At 37.7% G+C, this 15780-nt stretch overlaps 1 long non-coding RNA gene across 2 annotated transcripts in view; it reads right to left on the bottom strand.

Annotated features, from left to right (window-relative positions):
- Gm31018 overlaps positions 1–8816 on the bottom strand; it is a 54963-nt gene extending 46147 nt beyond the window's left edge. Inside the window, exons 1-2 of one of the 2 annotated variants that reach the window (XR_877204.1) lie at positions 8491–8816; positions 5449–5651 (exon numbers count right to left, since the gene is read on the bottom strand). This is a non-coding gene — a long non-coding RNA (predicted gene, 31018). The remainder of the gene's footprint in view (positions 1–5448; positions 5652–8490) is intronic. The other variant, XR_386094.2, reaches the window with a different exon arrangement.
- Positions 8817–15780: the final 6964 nt, after the last annotated feature.

Raw genomic sequence — 15780 nt, forward strand, 5'->3', positions numbered from 1 at the left:
GCCTAGATCTTTGTAGATGCTGACACTCCAGTGCAGATGGTCCTGGATGTACACAAAAGCAGGCTGAGAAAGGAATGACATAAGTTTCTGGTCCCAGGTTCCTGCCTTAAGTTACTGACCTGACTCGCTTAAATGATGGACTGTGATGTAGACTTTTCAGGTGAAATAAACCCTATTTTCTCCAAGTTGCTTTTGGTCATGGTTTTTATGACAGCAATAGAAACCTTAACTAAGATGTTATGAGACAAGATTTTTTTTTATCTTTATTGTTCTGTTTATTGATTATATTATTTATTTACATTTCAAATGTTATCCCCCTCCAGTTTTCCCTCTGCAAACTCCCTATGCCATCCTCCTTCCCTGATGCTTTTATGAGGAAGTTCCCCTACCCACCCACTCAACCACCCACTCCTGCTTCACCACTTTAGCATTCACCTACAGTGGGGCCTCAAGTCTCCATAAGACCAAGGGCCTCTCCTCCCATTGATGTCAGATAAGGCAATCTTCTGCTACATAAAGAGCTGGAGACATGGGTCCCTCCATGTGTACTCTTTGGTTGGTGGTTTAGTTCCTAGGAGCTCTGGGTGGTCTTGTTAGTTGATATTGTTTTTCTTCCTATGGGGTTGCAAATTCCTTCAGTTTCTTCAGTTCTTCCCCTAACTCCTTCATTGGGGTTCCTGGGCTCAGTCTGATGGTTGGCTGAGAGCATCCACATCTATATTGTTCAGGCTCTGGCAGAGGTTCTCAAGGGACAGCCATATCAGATTAGCTAAGCTTTTCAACCATGATGATCTGAGCAGCAAAACAAGTCTCAGGTTTATTTCTGGAAAAAGGTCATCAATATAACCTGAATGAATGAACTATATCTATTTAATTAGTATGAAAATAAATTGTCTACTATTCTAAATGGTTTGACTTGTAAATAAGCAGTTATAGAAAATGTTTCCTAGCAAATAAACATCATTAAACTAAGGTTTGAAAACAAAAAGTAGAAATTGTAGTTGTTTTCATAATTTAAAAACTCAGTGAGAAATAGAATAAAGCTATATGTTCAAATTGTATTACCATTTGTCTGATAAAGAGCCTTGACAGAAAACAGTTTATTAGATAAGGGGCTTATTTGGGTAATACTTTCAGTTTGTAACACATCATTTCATGGAAGTATAGCTAGAAACCTGTGTCAATTAGTCATCTAACATGCATAGTAAAGAAAAGTGAGATAATGAATGTTTGCATAACTACTTCTGTTCAGCACTAGCTCTATACTGGTATAGTGGTATACTGGTGGCACCATTGTCTAGGGAATGGTGCCACCCACAAAGGGCTTGGTTTACCCATATCAATTACTAAGGTCCTAATATTACCCTACACACACAACCAACTTGATCTAGATAATCTCTCAATGAAAATTTTTTCCCAAGGTCATTGCAGTATGTACTAAGTTAACAGATAAAAATAAACATCCTAATAACTATCCTAATACAGGTCAAATATGACAAACTCACACCTAACATCATACCAAACAAAACAATGCAGAAAGCTTTGATGATGTCTACTTTCAGAATGTTTTTCAACACAGTTCTAGAAATCATGGTCAGAGAAAGGTAAAGGGGAAAAAAAGGTAGCCAAACTACAGAGGGAGAAATATTTCCTGTGTTTATATATACATGGTGACCTTCATAGAAAACACTAAAGATGTCATTAAAGATGGTAAGAACTAATATATGAATTTAGTAAAGGTGCAAGGTATAAAATCAATGTAGAAATGTTTCCACATGTTGATAATAATCTATTTGATCAATAACTCTAGACTAAATCTTATTTGTAACAGTAAAAATGAATTAAATATCCAGAAACAAATTTAACCAAAGAGTTGAATAATCTCTATGATAAAATTTAAGTTATTTACTGAAGAAATAGGAAGGTAATAAAAATAAATTGTGATGTATCCTATGTTCATTGATTAGAAAAAGTAATTTTTAAATGACTACATTAAATTAAATAAGTCTACAGATCCACCACAATACCAATATTTTTCTTCAGAGAGATAAAAAATATTTCCTAAGTTTTGCATGAAAGCCCAACAAATAGTCAAAGCAGTAGTAAGAAGGCATCAAGGTAAAAGCATCACAGAATCTGATTTCAAAATTGATGTAATAGCAAAAGTAGAATGGTATCAGATTAGATGCAGACACACTGGGCAGTAGAACACAGATGAGTTCTACAAAATGAATCCACATGTATAGTGTCTACTGACACTTTCCAAAGTTAACATGGTATATGGGATACAATATAATCTCTTTAATTGATGAGATACACATAGAAGCAGGAACCGAAATCCCTGTGAGCACTTCAGTCTGAAGTTTCTCCTGCAGAGTCTTGGTTCAAGCAGTGAGTCTTCAGCTCATGGTGCTGTTTTGAGGGCTCTGGGCGCTTTAAGTATTGAGGTCTTGTCATCAAATGGAAGTCACTAATAAGAAGAGCTCTAAAGATTTTAACCTTCTGGTTCTGTCCTGTTCTTTAATCTGCTTCTCTCTCGCTCGCTGTCTTTTTTTTTTTTTTTTTACTTTTTTTCCCTTGCATATTTTCTTTATTTTCATTTCAAGTGGTTTCCCCTTTCCCAGTCCCCCCAAAACCTCCTATTCCTTGCCCCTTCCCCCTGCTTCTATGAGGGTTTTCCCCGCACCCACCCACCCACTCCTGCTTCCCTGGCCTCGAATTCCCCTACACTGGCCATTAAGCCTTCACTGGATCAAAGGCCTCTCCTCCCATTGATGCCCCACTAGGCCATCCTCTGCTATATATTTCAGCTTGAGCAATGGGTCCTGCCATGTGTACTCATTGGTTGGTGGTTTAGTCCCTGGGAGTTCGGGGATGGGGATCATCTGGTTGGTTGATGTTATTGTTCTTCATATGTGTTGCAAACCCCTTCAGCTCTGTAAGTCCTTTCTCTAACTCCTCCCTTGGGGACCCCATTGGGGACCCTGTGTTCAATCCAATGGTAAGCTGTGAGCATCTGCCTTGTATTTGTCAGGCTCTGGCAGAGCCTCTCGGGAGACAGCTATATCAGGTTCCTGTCAACATGCACTTCTTGATATCCACAGTAGTGTCTGGTTTTACGGACTGTATATGGGATGGATTTCCAGGTGGGACTTCATGAAATCTTAGGCAAATGGATGGAACGAGAAAATATCATTCTGAGTGAGGTAACCCCATCTCAAAAGAACATACTTGGTATTCACTCACTGATAAGTGGATATTAGCCCAAAAGTTCAAAATACCCAAGATACAAGTCACAGATCACATGAAGCTCAAGAAGAAGGAAGATCAAAGTGTGGGTGCATCGGTCCTTCTTAGAAAGTGGAACAAAATACTCATAGGAGCAAATATGGACACAACGTATGGAGCAAAGACTGAAGGAAAGGTATTCGATTCTTATCTTCCACCATTTGCTCTACTCTGACTTTTCTGCCTTGATGAAATGAGTGGAGCTGCCTTGAAACCATGGGCCAGATTGGAAAACAGTGCTTGAGTTAAGTCCTTCCTGTGATAAACTTGCCCAGATGAATAAAAGTCCTGTAGCATGCGTCTGAGATAAATATGTTAACAAGTTTGGAGATGCAACCTATATAAGCTACTGATGGTTGCAAGTACAGCTTAAAAGTCAATCAAAGTGGGAGTATGAAATTCATGCATGCCAATAAGATGTGAACACTGAGAACTGTGGTCATTGGTTCTCAGATGGAAACAGGATTCTACTGCGAACTGGCAGTTCAAGTCATATTCAGGACAGAATATGGACTTGAATAATTTAAGTTAAAAAATAACTTAAAATCTATTTAGGAAAAATAATTGTATGAAAGCAAAAGACACTTTGGTTTTGGCATGTTGATTATTGGCATCTTTATTCAAATGTGCTGTGAGTATTTGAGGCATAATCAGGACAGAAGGATTTTTAAAAGGTACTATTCAGTAATGGTCTATAAACATGTTTAATATTGTGGGCAAATCACTTCTGCAGAAAAATAGAGTCAGTCTTTATAATAGAGATTATGGCTATTAAAGAGAAACAGCATAATCTGAACTTGAATATAGACAATTGTCTTGAGGGTAAGAATAGTTCTTAGGCAGTGTCCCAGGAAGTAAAATTATGAATACATTTGAAAAATACTATTAAAAAGTAGAAGCTGGTGGGCTTCCATTTTAGATCAAGACAGGCCACAAAATCATCATTCCAGGTTTACCCCATCCACTTAAAGTCCTCTGTCAGCTGAGTGCATTAGTCAAGGTTTCATAAAGATCATAACTTATGAAATAAGTGTATGTGTGTTCAATATATATTCAATAAAGCAATAAAGTAAATAAAATATATATGATTTATTTGAGTGGCTGACAGTGACATTCTACAAATGGAAATCAGTTCAAAGTCTGTTTACCTTAGCTGGTGAAATGAACTCGGGCAAGCAGACAAAGAACAAAAGATTCCTTCTTCCGTGTCCTTCATATAGGCTACCACCAAAAGGTGTGGCCCAGATTAAAGGCAGTTCTCCCCACTTCAAAATAGCCACATAAAAGATGTGTTTTCTCACTTCAATTAATAAAATTTCTCACAGGTATACCCAGTTGCTTGGGTTTTAGTTAATTCTAGATATAGTCAAGTTGACAATCATGAAGAGCAATTACTCAGTGGCTTAGTGAACTCAGCTATTTCTTAAGAAGGCACGGGAACTTTCATATTATTTACTTCATGCCAGTTTTGCTTGCCTGCAAGGTGCGCACATAATGTAGCACTGGAGGCCTGTTCTTTGGTACCAGTAAAAAGCCAGTAAAACAATGTGATGTAGCAGGCTTTATGTACATGTAGGGGCCCCTTAAGCAAGCTATGTTTCCCCAGCTGTATCAGAGTCTATAGGATAATGGACATGGCAGGAACTTTGAATGTCTGTGAGGAAAGCTTCAGGGACAGAGTGGAGCTGGCTAAGAGAAAGGTCACAAGCATTCAAATGGAAACACTGTAGGAAAGAGTTATTCATTATTATTGAAGTTCTCTGCTGGGTTTTGGTCATATTTTGGTCAAATACGGATCTGAGGCAATAAAAACTACTAACTTATTTGAAATCTATTTCTTTAAAAAGGGAATGCTGAAGAGGTGCCATTCTAGAAACTGTATTTTGTCATTCTGGTAAACAGTATTTATTGTTATCCCCCCATTCCTAATATTTACTTTGTATTATTACATATTAGAAATATAACATTTTCTTGATTTTTTATAATAACCCACAACTAAGAGTATGTTTTTATTCTCAAGAGTGACTTAACACTTTTAAAATCTCTTAAGACCATAAATGTGGGAATTTATTAAGATGGACTAAATTTATTTTATATTATGTCATAGTCATGGGCATTTGGGGCCAAATAAATCGTGATTTGAATATGAAATGTACTCACAGGGTCATAACATCACCATTTAGTACCCAGCTCACTCTAAAACATGGCTGGTGCCAGTAAGGCACTAGAAGATGGATGGGCTTCTCTGAGGGTTTGATTCAGCTTCAATTCCAGCAGACACTCTCTGCTTCCTGTCTCTTACAACACAGGATCCTGCTGTTGCTAACTCTGGCATGCCTTCTTTTCCTTGATGAAGTCATTCCCTTTGAAGCCACAAGGAAAAGCAAGTCATTCCTCTTACAAGTAACTTCCCTTTGTATATGTTGACACAATAGTAACCAAAAGCCTTATCTCAATAGCTGTAATGATGAGCTAAAATTGACTAAGATGTGAGGATGTGAAAATACAAGAAAAAAACATGGAGAAAATTCTGGAAGACATGCCTGGATAATTTAGATTAGATCATAGCAGCATAAAAAATAAATAAAAAAAAAATAAACAAATGAGATAACATTAAACTGAAAATTCTCTATACAGCAGAGAAACATACCAATAAAGGAATAAGAAAAACTAGAGCATTTAAAAATATATGCAAAATGTAGATCTAATATGAGCTAATATGCATAATCTATAATGAAGACATATTACTCAGTAGCAAATGATAATAATCTAATTGAATTAAGCCAAAACCCAGCATAGACATTTTTCAAGTAAGGCATGCCCATGGGCATAAGAATTAATGCTCAACATTACTAATCACCAGGGAAATGCAAAATAAATACCATAACGAGGTATTACCTCATTCCAACGAGAATAGCTATTACCAAGAACACAAAATTATATAGTCCAGGGTATGAAGCAAAGAGAACACTTACACACTATTGCGATAATGTAAATTAGCATGGCTCTTATTGAAAACAAAATTGCACCTCCTCAGAAAATTACAAATAGAAATACCATGATTGATATCTAGCAATCCTACTCATGGGTATGTACTCAAAGGGAATGAGATCATATTGAAAAGATATTTGCCCTTCTATGTTTATTGCAGAAGTATTCATGATGGATAAGTGAAAATGAGATAAGCACCCATGCAGAGAGTACGTTGGAACACAGAGATGCTGAAGTCCTCTTTGTTTGACAATGTAGACAAAGCTGAATGACAAATTATGTTAAATAAAATTAGTTAGATACCTGATGATCTCCTCTTATTAAAAGTCTATTCATGTGGATTTCATGGAAATACAGTTATCAGTCTTCTCATCAGTCTGAGGATGAGAAGAGTGCCAAGGCAGAGTTGGTGAACAGAAAGGAATATAGTCAGGTAAAGGGAATAACTTCCTGTATTTTGTACATGGTAAAATGATTATCATTGATATTAGTTGTTGCGTCCAACTCGACCAGCAAGGAAAACGCAACCACCGGTTCTCCTTAAAGCAGTTTACTCAGGCAGCTTCTCTCTTCAAATCCACCACCTCTCGGGGTACAAGCATTTTTATCCACTCAAGCCACAACCACGCCTCAACCAATCACCACAGACCCGCACCAAGACTTCAGCCTGTGGAGTTAGGGACCCCCTCTCCAAATTCCTAAGTTTATCTTTTATGTCAGGGTAGCTCTGGGTAAAAAGTAGATCATCAGAAGTTGCTTACCTTCTGGGTTTTCAGAGTCCAGATTAGTGTATTACAATAAAGCCTTTGTGAGGTGTTCTGAAAATTAGATGTGTTCTCCTGTTTGTCCTGGACAACCTCTTAAAGTTTTTCAAAATTTACTGGCTTTAAGGCTGCCTTTCTTAGGCTGGCCAGAAGGCATGTAATAAACCTGTCTCTGGCTAAGATAGCACCTGTGGAATTCCACCAGAGTTCCTGGTCAGGCACTGCCTCAGATACGATTGGATGTGTTCCATCTGTTTGGTGAATTTTGTCTGCATACATTTTTGCCTCTTGTAAACTCACCTGCATTCATCAGGAATTCAATTATTAGTAGAATCATAAGAACATCATGGAAAGTCAAGCTATAAGACTGAGTGACGTAGTAGAATTTCTTGATAAAGCTGGAGGAGTTAGAAGTATAGGAACCAAGCCTGTTTTCTATTTGAGAAAGTTCACTCAGTGAAAAAGAAACATGTACACTGACCAGACCATCAACAGCAGCCACTTCGCTTAGAGGAAGGACTGATGCTGAGTCAGGTTTTCCTGCAGAAGAACTTGGGGGTCTGGCTGTGGCTTTAGAATGAATGGTGGGAAAGGTAAAGGTCAGCACCAATGCAGGCCTGAGAAGGAGAAACTGAGGCAGTTTGGGTTTTCTGCAGCATGGAGGCATGTCTGTGGTGGAGGGGAGGTGGCTCATTGGCAGGATCATGTGTTGTAGCATCATCTAGTGGAGAGTGTGTAAGTTTCATGGCTAAGAGAAGTTGGGTTGGGAAACAGAAGGAACAGATAGAAGGTTGAGAGTGAAGATAGATGAATGCTTAAATATATGGAACCTCTTTCCATTTACATGACTGCTGGCAGTATGTATGGAGATCTCTTAAAACTATTGGATCTAGGGTGTCATTGGCTGGACATTTGGAATTATTATCTAAAGGGTATTGAATCCAGACTTTATTGCAGAGGTGTATCAGTTTTGAGGACCTCAAATCAGGTGTTAATTTCAGAGATTTGAGATTTTCCAAGAGACATCCCAGTGGGGTGCCTGGAGGTACATTCGAAGACAATTTAGCACCCATTGGGTGATAGGGTTGTCACTGAACTTTTCATACCAGCATCCTGAGAAGGGCTCAGCAATGAGTCAGTATGCCAAACTGAAATTCAGGTCCTCAGGTGAATAACTAGAGGCTGTGGTTACAGTTTCCTAGAAATTGCCAGAGTGCAATTCAACTTGGTACCAGGAGTTTTCAGCCAGCTGCAAAAGCTCAAAGGATTTATGAACTGTTTTAGAGAAGGGAAGTCACCCAAGGGTCTATGTCCTAACATGTAGGCATATAGGGTTCCTCCCACCAACTGTGTGTGTTTGCAGGCTTCTGCAGTTGGGTAGCAGGAAGTGTGGAACCATGTAATTGGTGTGGCCATAGGTAGTGGTAGGTCAGGTGGCACAGCTCACGTGGTAGAAGTCTGTGAGTGTCGAAGCAGCAGAAATGATCTGCGGCAGCAGGGAAATCCATGTGATGGATGACAGCAGGTGCCAGCGGATGGAGTCCAGATGGTGTAGCAGTGATTGCAGGTGGTGATGGTGTCATTCTCTGGTGGCAGCAATGACTTCATTGTTGAGCAGAGTGGCGACGGCCGCCTGGACTTCATAGCTCTCTTCAGCATCAATGTTGTGATCTTGATTGTCACACGGCTTCAGAAGGACCACACCAGGCCAAAAAGTTCCATGTGAGGTTTATTTAGAGAGAGAAGGGGAGGGGGGGCAGGGAGGGAGAGAGGAGCGAGGGGAGGGAGGAGAGAGAGAGAAGAAGGAGAAGAGAGGAGAGAGAGAGAGAGAGAGAGAGAGGGAGGGAGGGAGGGAGAGAGGGAGGGAGGGAGGGAGGGAGAGAGGGAGAGAGAGAGGAGAGAGAGAGAGAGAGAGAGAGAGAGAGAGAGAGAGAGAGAGAGAGAGAGAGATATGATAGATCACGGGGACCTTTCTTTATATATGGATAGTGATGTAGTCACAAATAAAGGTGCGAGGTGAGCCACGTGGATTCTCAGAATATGGTGGCTGTTGCCTTGGCAACATGTGTGCAGGTCACCCCTATGTTATGTCACAGGTTTCAGAGGTCCTGTTACCAATAACTGTAGTTTTATTCATAACCAGAATCTGGAAACAACCTAGCTCTCCCTCAACAGAAGAATGGTTAAAGAAAATGTGGTGCCTTTATCTAATAGAGTATTTCTAAGCTCTTTAAAAAATGACATTATGGAATTTGCAGACAAATGAGGGGGCCTAGAAAAGATCAACCTGAGTAAGGCAACCCAGAACCAGAAACACATATATGAGATATTTGTATTTCATTGATTTCCTTTATTTTTCTTAACTTACATTTACTTTCTCTTCCTTAATCTTTAGCTTTTCAATTATTACATTGAAAATGACTGTCTGTATTGATCTCTGGTTGGAATTTACCACTATAAAAATAAATTGTAATATTTTAATGAATTCTTTGAGAATATCATACATTATTATTTGATTATTTTTAATTTATTTTGGGGCTTCCTAAAAATATATTTATGATCATTTAAAAATTTGAAGATCTTTCAATTATCTGTTCTCTGAATACTTCTTTGTCTCTATTTTTTCTCTTGTCCCCATTGTTAGTCTGAAATATGCTTTAAGGTAATGGTATTGTTGATGGTTATATGAGTCTAACAATCAATCGAAAAAGTTTCTTGCATTCCAAAGAGGTTGGGAAACAGAAACTGGTAAAGGAAAGCAGATGTGTTGACAGTTATGCCAAATGAAATTTCTAATCCAGTAAACTCAGTTGGTCATCATACCATTTATAGAAAGCGATGATTTGAAATCTGGAACATAAATAAAAGTGCTGTACATCTGTGTAATAGATTAATCTGTCCCTTACTTGGGAAAGAGGACCCAGGCCTTGGGTTGCATTGGCTTTTTATTATAGAACAGTTTTTTTAATTTGCCTGCCTGAGGAGAATGTTGAATCAAAGTTCGCTACAGTTTGAAAATAACAATAATGTCAGGTTTGTTGTTTCTTTATTTGTTTTGAAGGATGTTGAGTCCCCAGTCTTTATTGATTTGGCAAACTCTTTTTTCCCATGGTCCATTCATTATTTCCTTCTTCCTACAGTCCTTTTGCCATGGTGCAGTCTTTGATCAATATATAGAGAAAGTTTTGTATTTCTTCTTTAGCCATTTGCTTCAACCACATGCCTGTTAAAGACACATTTGTGGATGTGTAAAAAGTTGACATTCTGATAGTTGATGGGGAGGATATTCGTGTCTTTCTTCTGAATGTCTTCTCTCGCAGGTTTTCAGCGTAGGAACATGGCTATATATGTAATTGATTAGTTCATGTCCTTTAGCCTTATTTAGAAACACACTACCCCACAATATAACTCTCTAAAAGAAATAGAATTTAATTAGTTTGTGAATTAGAACAATGTTCTCCATAGAAAAGTTCTTCTATGGTATCCATTGTTTTATATATATATATATATATATACACATATATGTATGTATATATGTATATATATGTGTGTATGTATATATGTGTATATGTGTATATATGTATATGTATGTGTATGTGTATGTGTATGTGTATGTGTATGTATATGTGCATGTATATGTGTATGTATATGTGTATGTATATGTGTATGTATATGTGTATATATATATATATATATATATATTTTTTTTTTTTTTTTGGACACAGGGATGTCTCTTCCCCTCAGAAGGCCAACCTTAGTTTTTTTTTTTTTTCATATACTATTTGGTTACAAGAGCTGTGAGAAGTAAGTGTACATTGCTAAGAACTTTTCAAGCTTCTATTGTATTATTGTCATGTAAGGCAAATTGAACAACATGAGTCACTCAAGTTCTAACCTGGAAAAAAATAGACTCCAAAACACACTTATTTATTTGGCAATCTTCTTTCCACGTGTGTATTTGTGTGTGTGTGTGTTTGTGTGTGTGTGTATGTATGTATGTATGTATGTATGTATGTATGTATGCATATGTGTGCAGAAAACTATAGAGGCTAGAAGAGGGCCTTGGATACCCTGAAATGACAGGCAGTTGTGAGCTGATAACAAGAATGCTGGGAAATATATTTGAGTTTTCTACCAAAAGAGTATATGGTTTTAACAACTGAGCAGTTGCTCTAGCCTCTGCATATACACTTTAATAGCTATTTTCTACTATTAATCTGTAAAATGAAATTTCAGTGGTTGAAGCTGAAATATGATTGTGTAATATAATGAAAGATATAAACTATACTTATCATTGGCAAGGAATGCTTTAAGTATGAATATGGATGGAAGATGGAGAATATAGTAGTATTTGGAGGGATATACTAAACTATTAGTTTTCTTTCTGCAGCATATCATGAAAACAAGTGATACTCATTGAATTGTCAACCTTGCAGGGAGCAGAGGAAGATATGGAGTTTAGGTTTTGGATTCGTTCTATCTGAGGCACTAAAAACATCTAAATTGAAATATGAACCACATAGTACATATATAGGGTTAAAATCTTATTATTTTAGAAAAAAATCAGTTGTGAGGCTTCTGCTAATTATCCATAATGTTCTCTGTAGAAGACACTTTAAATGGTAGTATCTACAACCATTTTGTGATTCTAGAAAGCTGCCCAATGGAAAGAATAAAGGATTCCAACAAATCAAATATTCTGTATAAGTCAGAAGGTATTGCCTTCATTTGCTTTCTGTTGATATAGTAAACAGTATGAAAAAAGCAACTTGTGGAAGGAAGAATTTATTTAGCTTATAGGTCACAACCCATCACCAGGGGAAGCCAAACCCAACACTCAAAATGGAACAAGGAGGTAGGGGCTGACCTGGAGACATTGGCTGGATTCCTCTTACTAGCTTTTTCCTAAAGACTTACCAATCTGCTTTATGACCCATCTATGACCATGTGCCCAGAGATGGCATCAACTGCAGAAAGACCCCCCACAGACTTGCCTACAAGCCAACCTGATGGAGTCTTTGTGTCAGTGGAGATTATTTTTTTTTCTCATATGACTTTTATCAAGTAGACTAAAACTAACCAACACAGATATTTGACTGTTTTAGTTTTTAATATGTGTATTTTAAGAGATACAAAGATAAAACTGAATTCTAGCTGTTCTCCACACTAAGCTCCTACAGATTTGATGTGTGAGTATAGGGTTATATAGAGTGTATATTTCTTTCTTTCTTTTTTTTTAACCAACATTTTTTATTAGATATCTTCTTTATTTACACTTCAAATATCATCACCTTTTCTGGTTTGCCCTCCAAAAACCCTCTATCTCCCTTCCCCTTGCTCACCAACCCACCCACTCCTGCTTCCTGGCCCTGGCATTCCCATTTACTGGGGCATAGAACCTTCCCAGGATCAAGGGCCTCTCCTCCCATTGATGACCAACTAGATCATCCTTTGCTACATATGCAGCTGGAGCCATGAGTCCCACCATGTGTTTTCTTTGGTTGGTAGTTTAGTCCCTGGGAGCTCTAGGGGTGCTGGTTAGTTTATATTGTTCCCTCTATGGGGCTGCAAAACCCTTAAGCTCCTTGGGTCCTTTCTCCAGCTCCTTCATTGGAGACCCTGTGCTCAGTCCAATTTTAGGCTGCAAGCATCCACTTCTGTATTTGTCAGGCACTGGTGGAGCCTCTCAGGAGACAGCTATAACAGGCTTCAGTCAGCAAGCACTTGTTAGCATCCACAAAATTGTCTGGGTTTGGTGATTGTTTATGGGATGGATCCCCAGGTGGGACAGTCTCTGGATGGTTATTCCTTTAGTCTCTGTTCTACACTTTGTCTCTGTAACTCCTTCCATGGGTATTTTGTTCCCCTTTCTAAGAGGGATCAAAATATCCACACTTTGGTCTTCCTTCTTCTTGAGTTTCATGTCGTTTGTGAACTGTATCTTGAGTATTCTGAGCTTCTGGGCTAATATCCACTTATCAGTGAGTGCAAACCATGTGTGTTCTTTTCTGATTGGGTTACCTCACTAAGGACGATATTTTCTAGTTTTTAGAAGGTGCTTCAACATGTAATAAGGACACATGCTCTACTATGTTCATTGCAGCCTTATTAATAATAGCCAGGAGCTGTAAAGAACCCAGATGTCCCTCAATAGAGGAATGGATACATAAAATATGGTACATTTACACAACAGAGTACTACTCAGTTATTAAAAACAATGAATTTATGAAATTTTTAGTCAAATGGAGTGTGTATTTCTGGCATCACAGTAGCACTATAGAATCCTGACACACCATTTCTAAATAGAGACATGTCTGTCTAATCAAGGTTCTTAGCAGGAATCCACTCAGGAAGATGATGATGACAGACAACACTCCAAAAATCCTAGGGAAGATATCTGACTTAATTTTGAGTGGTGATAATTGAACGAGATTTGTTAAGTCATGATGCTGGATCGTGACCAGAAGAAATTTTATTTGCATGCTTAATTATTGTAGATATACATACTCTTCTTGGGTGCGCTTTTATGTATTCTAAAAGTCTTATTTCAATAAAATACAGACAGAATTTAAAGAAACAATTAAATTATGATAATTGCTTTCTTTGTGATGGAATCTGATCATAATTTTGTTTTTGTAAATGTACAGTTAAGTAGAATTGGCATGTTCAAGTAAGAGACAAGTTAAAATAGAGTAATTTGACATAATTAAAATCTTGCTAAATTCATGAACATTAGTATATGAAGATTTACATGGGTTTAAACTGAACCACATACAAAGGTAATTTTTGAGATTTATAAAAAATTTAAAAAATAAGAATATTTTATTATAAAATCAAAATATGATGGTGAATCTGAAATATTTTGTTTAATTCTGCTTGGAATATTTGAATTGTTTAATTATCTTTCTAATTATACCCAAAAGGAACATTGTCTTTTCGATTTGAACCATAGATCAGTTTTAGAATATCATGTACAAATACAGGACAGGAAGAAAATGGAATTTTGGTTTAAGATGAATTTTATAAATTGAGTAGTACTTTCCAATGGCCTTAAGTGTCTTAAAAGGTGTTATAAATTTGTATCTTCAATATACTAAATTTAAAATAATATCATAAAACACCATAAGGTCTTTGCCACATATAAAATCCAGCCTGAATTCAAAGTAACAAAACAAAACAAAAAAATAAGTTACAAGAATTGTTGAAGGAAATGAAAAGAGTTTCTGGAGATATAGGCGAAGGCATAGGAGTCTTAGTACTACAGGTAGGTTCAGATATAAATCTGTAAATTTCATCTTTATATCCTCAGGTGTAGGAATAAAATGATAGCTATACCCAAGCTGTGTAAACATGTAGCTTGGGCTGAGCCCAGAGCATTTCTTTCTCTGTTCTAAATATCTCTAGCCCTAAGGCTGGAAGCTGCTAGTCTCCATATAATCTAATCCTCAAGGTTGTTTGATTCAAGGTTGTTTGGCTTCTCTCAGCTTCTCACTGAATTGATCTGCCTGGCCTTATACTAACTTTGGCAATATGTTAGAATCTTCTGGCTCCTGCTCATTCTCTGATTCTGTCTATCTTCACCTGTGTGTCATCATTTCTTTTCTTTGCCACCTGTCTTTGTAAAACTGTCCTGCTGAAACTGTCATACCCCTTTTCTCCTATTTGCTGCTCTCAAGTAGCTTCTCCTTCCTCTCTGTTCTTTTTTTTTAATGTTTTTATTAGATATTTTCTTCCTTTACATTTCAAATGCTATCCCAAAATCCCCTATACCCTCCCCCAACCCTGCTCCCCTACCCACTCACATCCTGAGTGAGGTAACCCAATCACAAAAGAAGTCACTTGATATGCACTCACTGATAAGTGGATATTAGCCCAGAAGCCTAGAATACTCAAGATACAACTTCCAAAACACAAGAAAATCAAGAAGGAAGAGAAACAAGTGGATACTTCATTCCTCCCTAGAATAGGGAACAAAATATCCATGGGAGGAGTTGCAGAGACAAAGTTTGGAGCTAAGACGAAAGGATGGACCATCCAGATACTGCCCCACCCTGGGGTCCATTCCATAATCAGCCACCAAACGCAGACACTATTGTATATGCCAGCAAGATTTTGCTGAAAGGCCTCTGATATAGCTTTCTCGTGTGAGGCTTTGCCAGTGTCTGACAAATACAGAAGTGGATGATCACAGTCATCTATAGGATGGAACACAGGGCCCCCAATGTAAGAGCTAGAGAAAGTACCCAAGAGCTGAAGGGGTCTGCAACCCTATAGGTGGAAAAACAATATGAACTAATCAGTACCTCCAGAGCTTGTGTCTCTAGCTGCATATGTAGCAGAAGAAGGCCTATTCGGCCATCATTGGGAAGCAAGGCCCCTTGGTCTAGCAAACTTTCTCTCTGTTCTTAAGAGAGTTGTTTGTACCCTATCTCTGACTCAATTTGTCAATTTTTTCCCTGATCCATAAGTTTATCTTCCTTGCAATGAGACATTACTTTTAAACATGGCTCCTTCCTCCAATAACCTAAAATTACCTTCATTGTTAGGTTATTGAGTTCATGTCTGCATTCTAGGCAGATTACATAGACCTAGAAGGTCTTTGGATCCATTGCCAGAGCAGCCATGTTAATGGATTAAAATTCCTCTACAAGAGTGAAATACTTGGTCTCTTGGGAGGATAGAAACAGTGGGTATACACAATGTTTTATTGAGATTAACATTAAATATAATGACCAAT

Source organism: Mus musculus, chromosome 18 (assembly GCF_000001635.26).
Source record: "Mus musculus strain C57BL/6J chromosome 18, GRCm38.p6 C57BL/6J".
Lineage (NCBI taxonomy): Eukaryota > Metazoa > Chordata > Mammalia > Rodentia > Muridae > Mus > Mus musculus.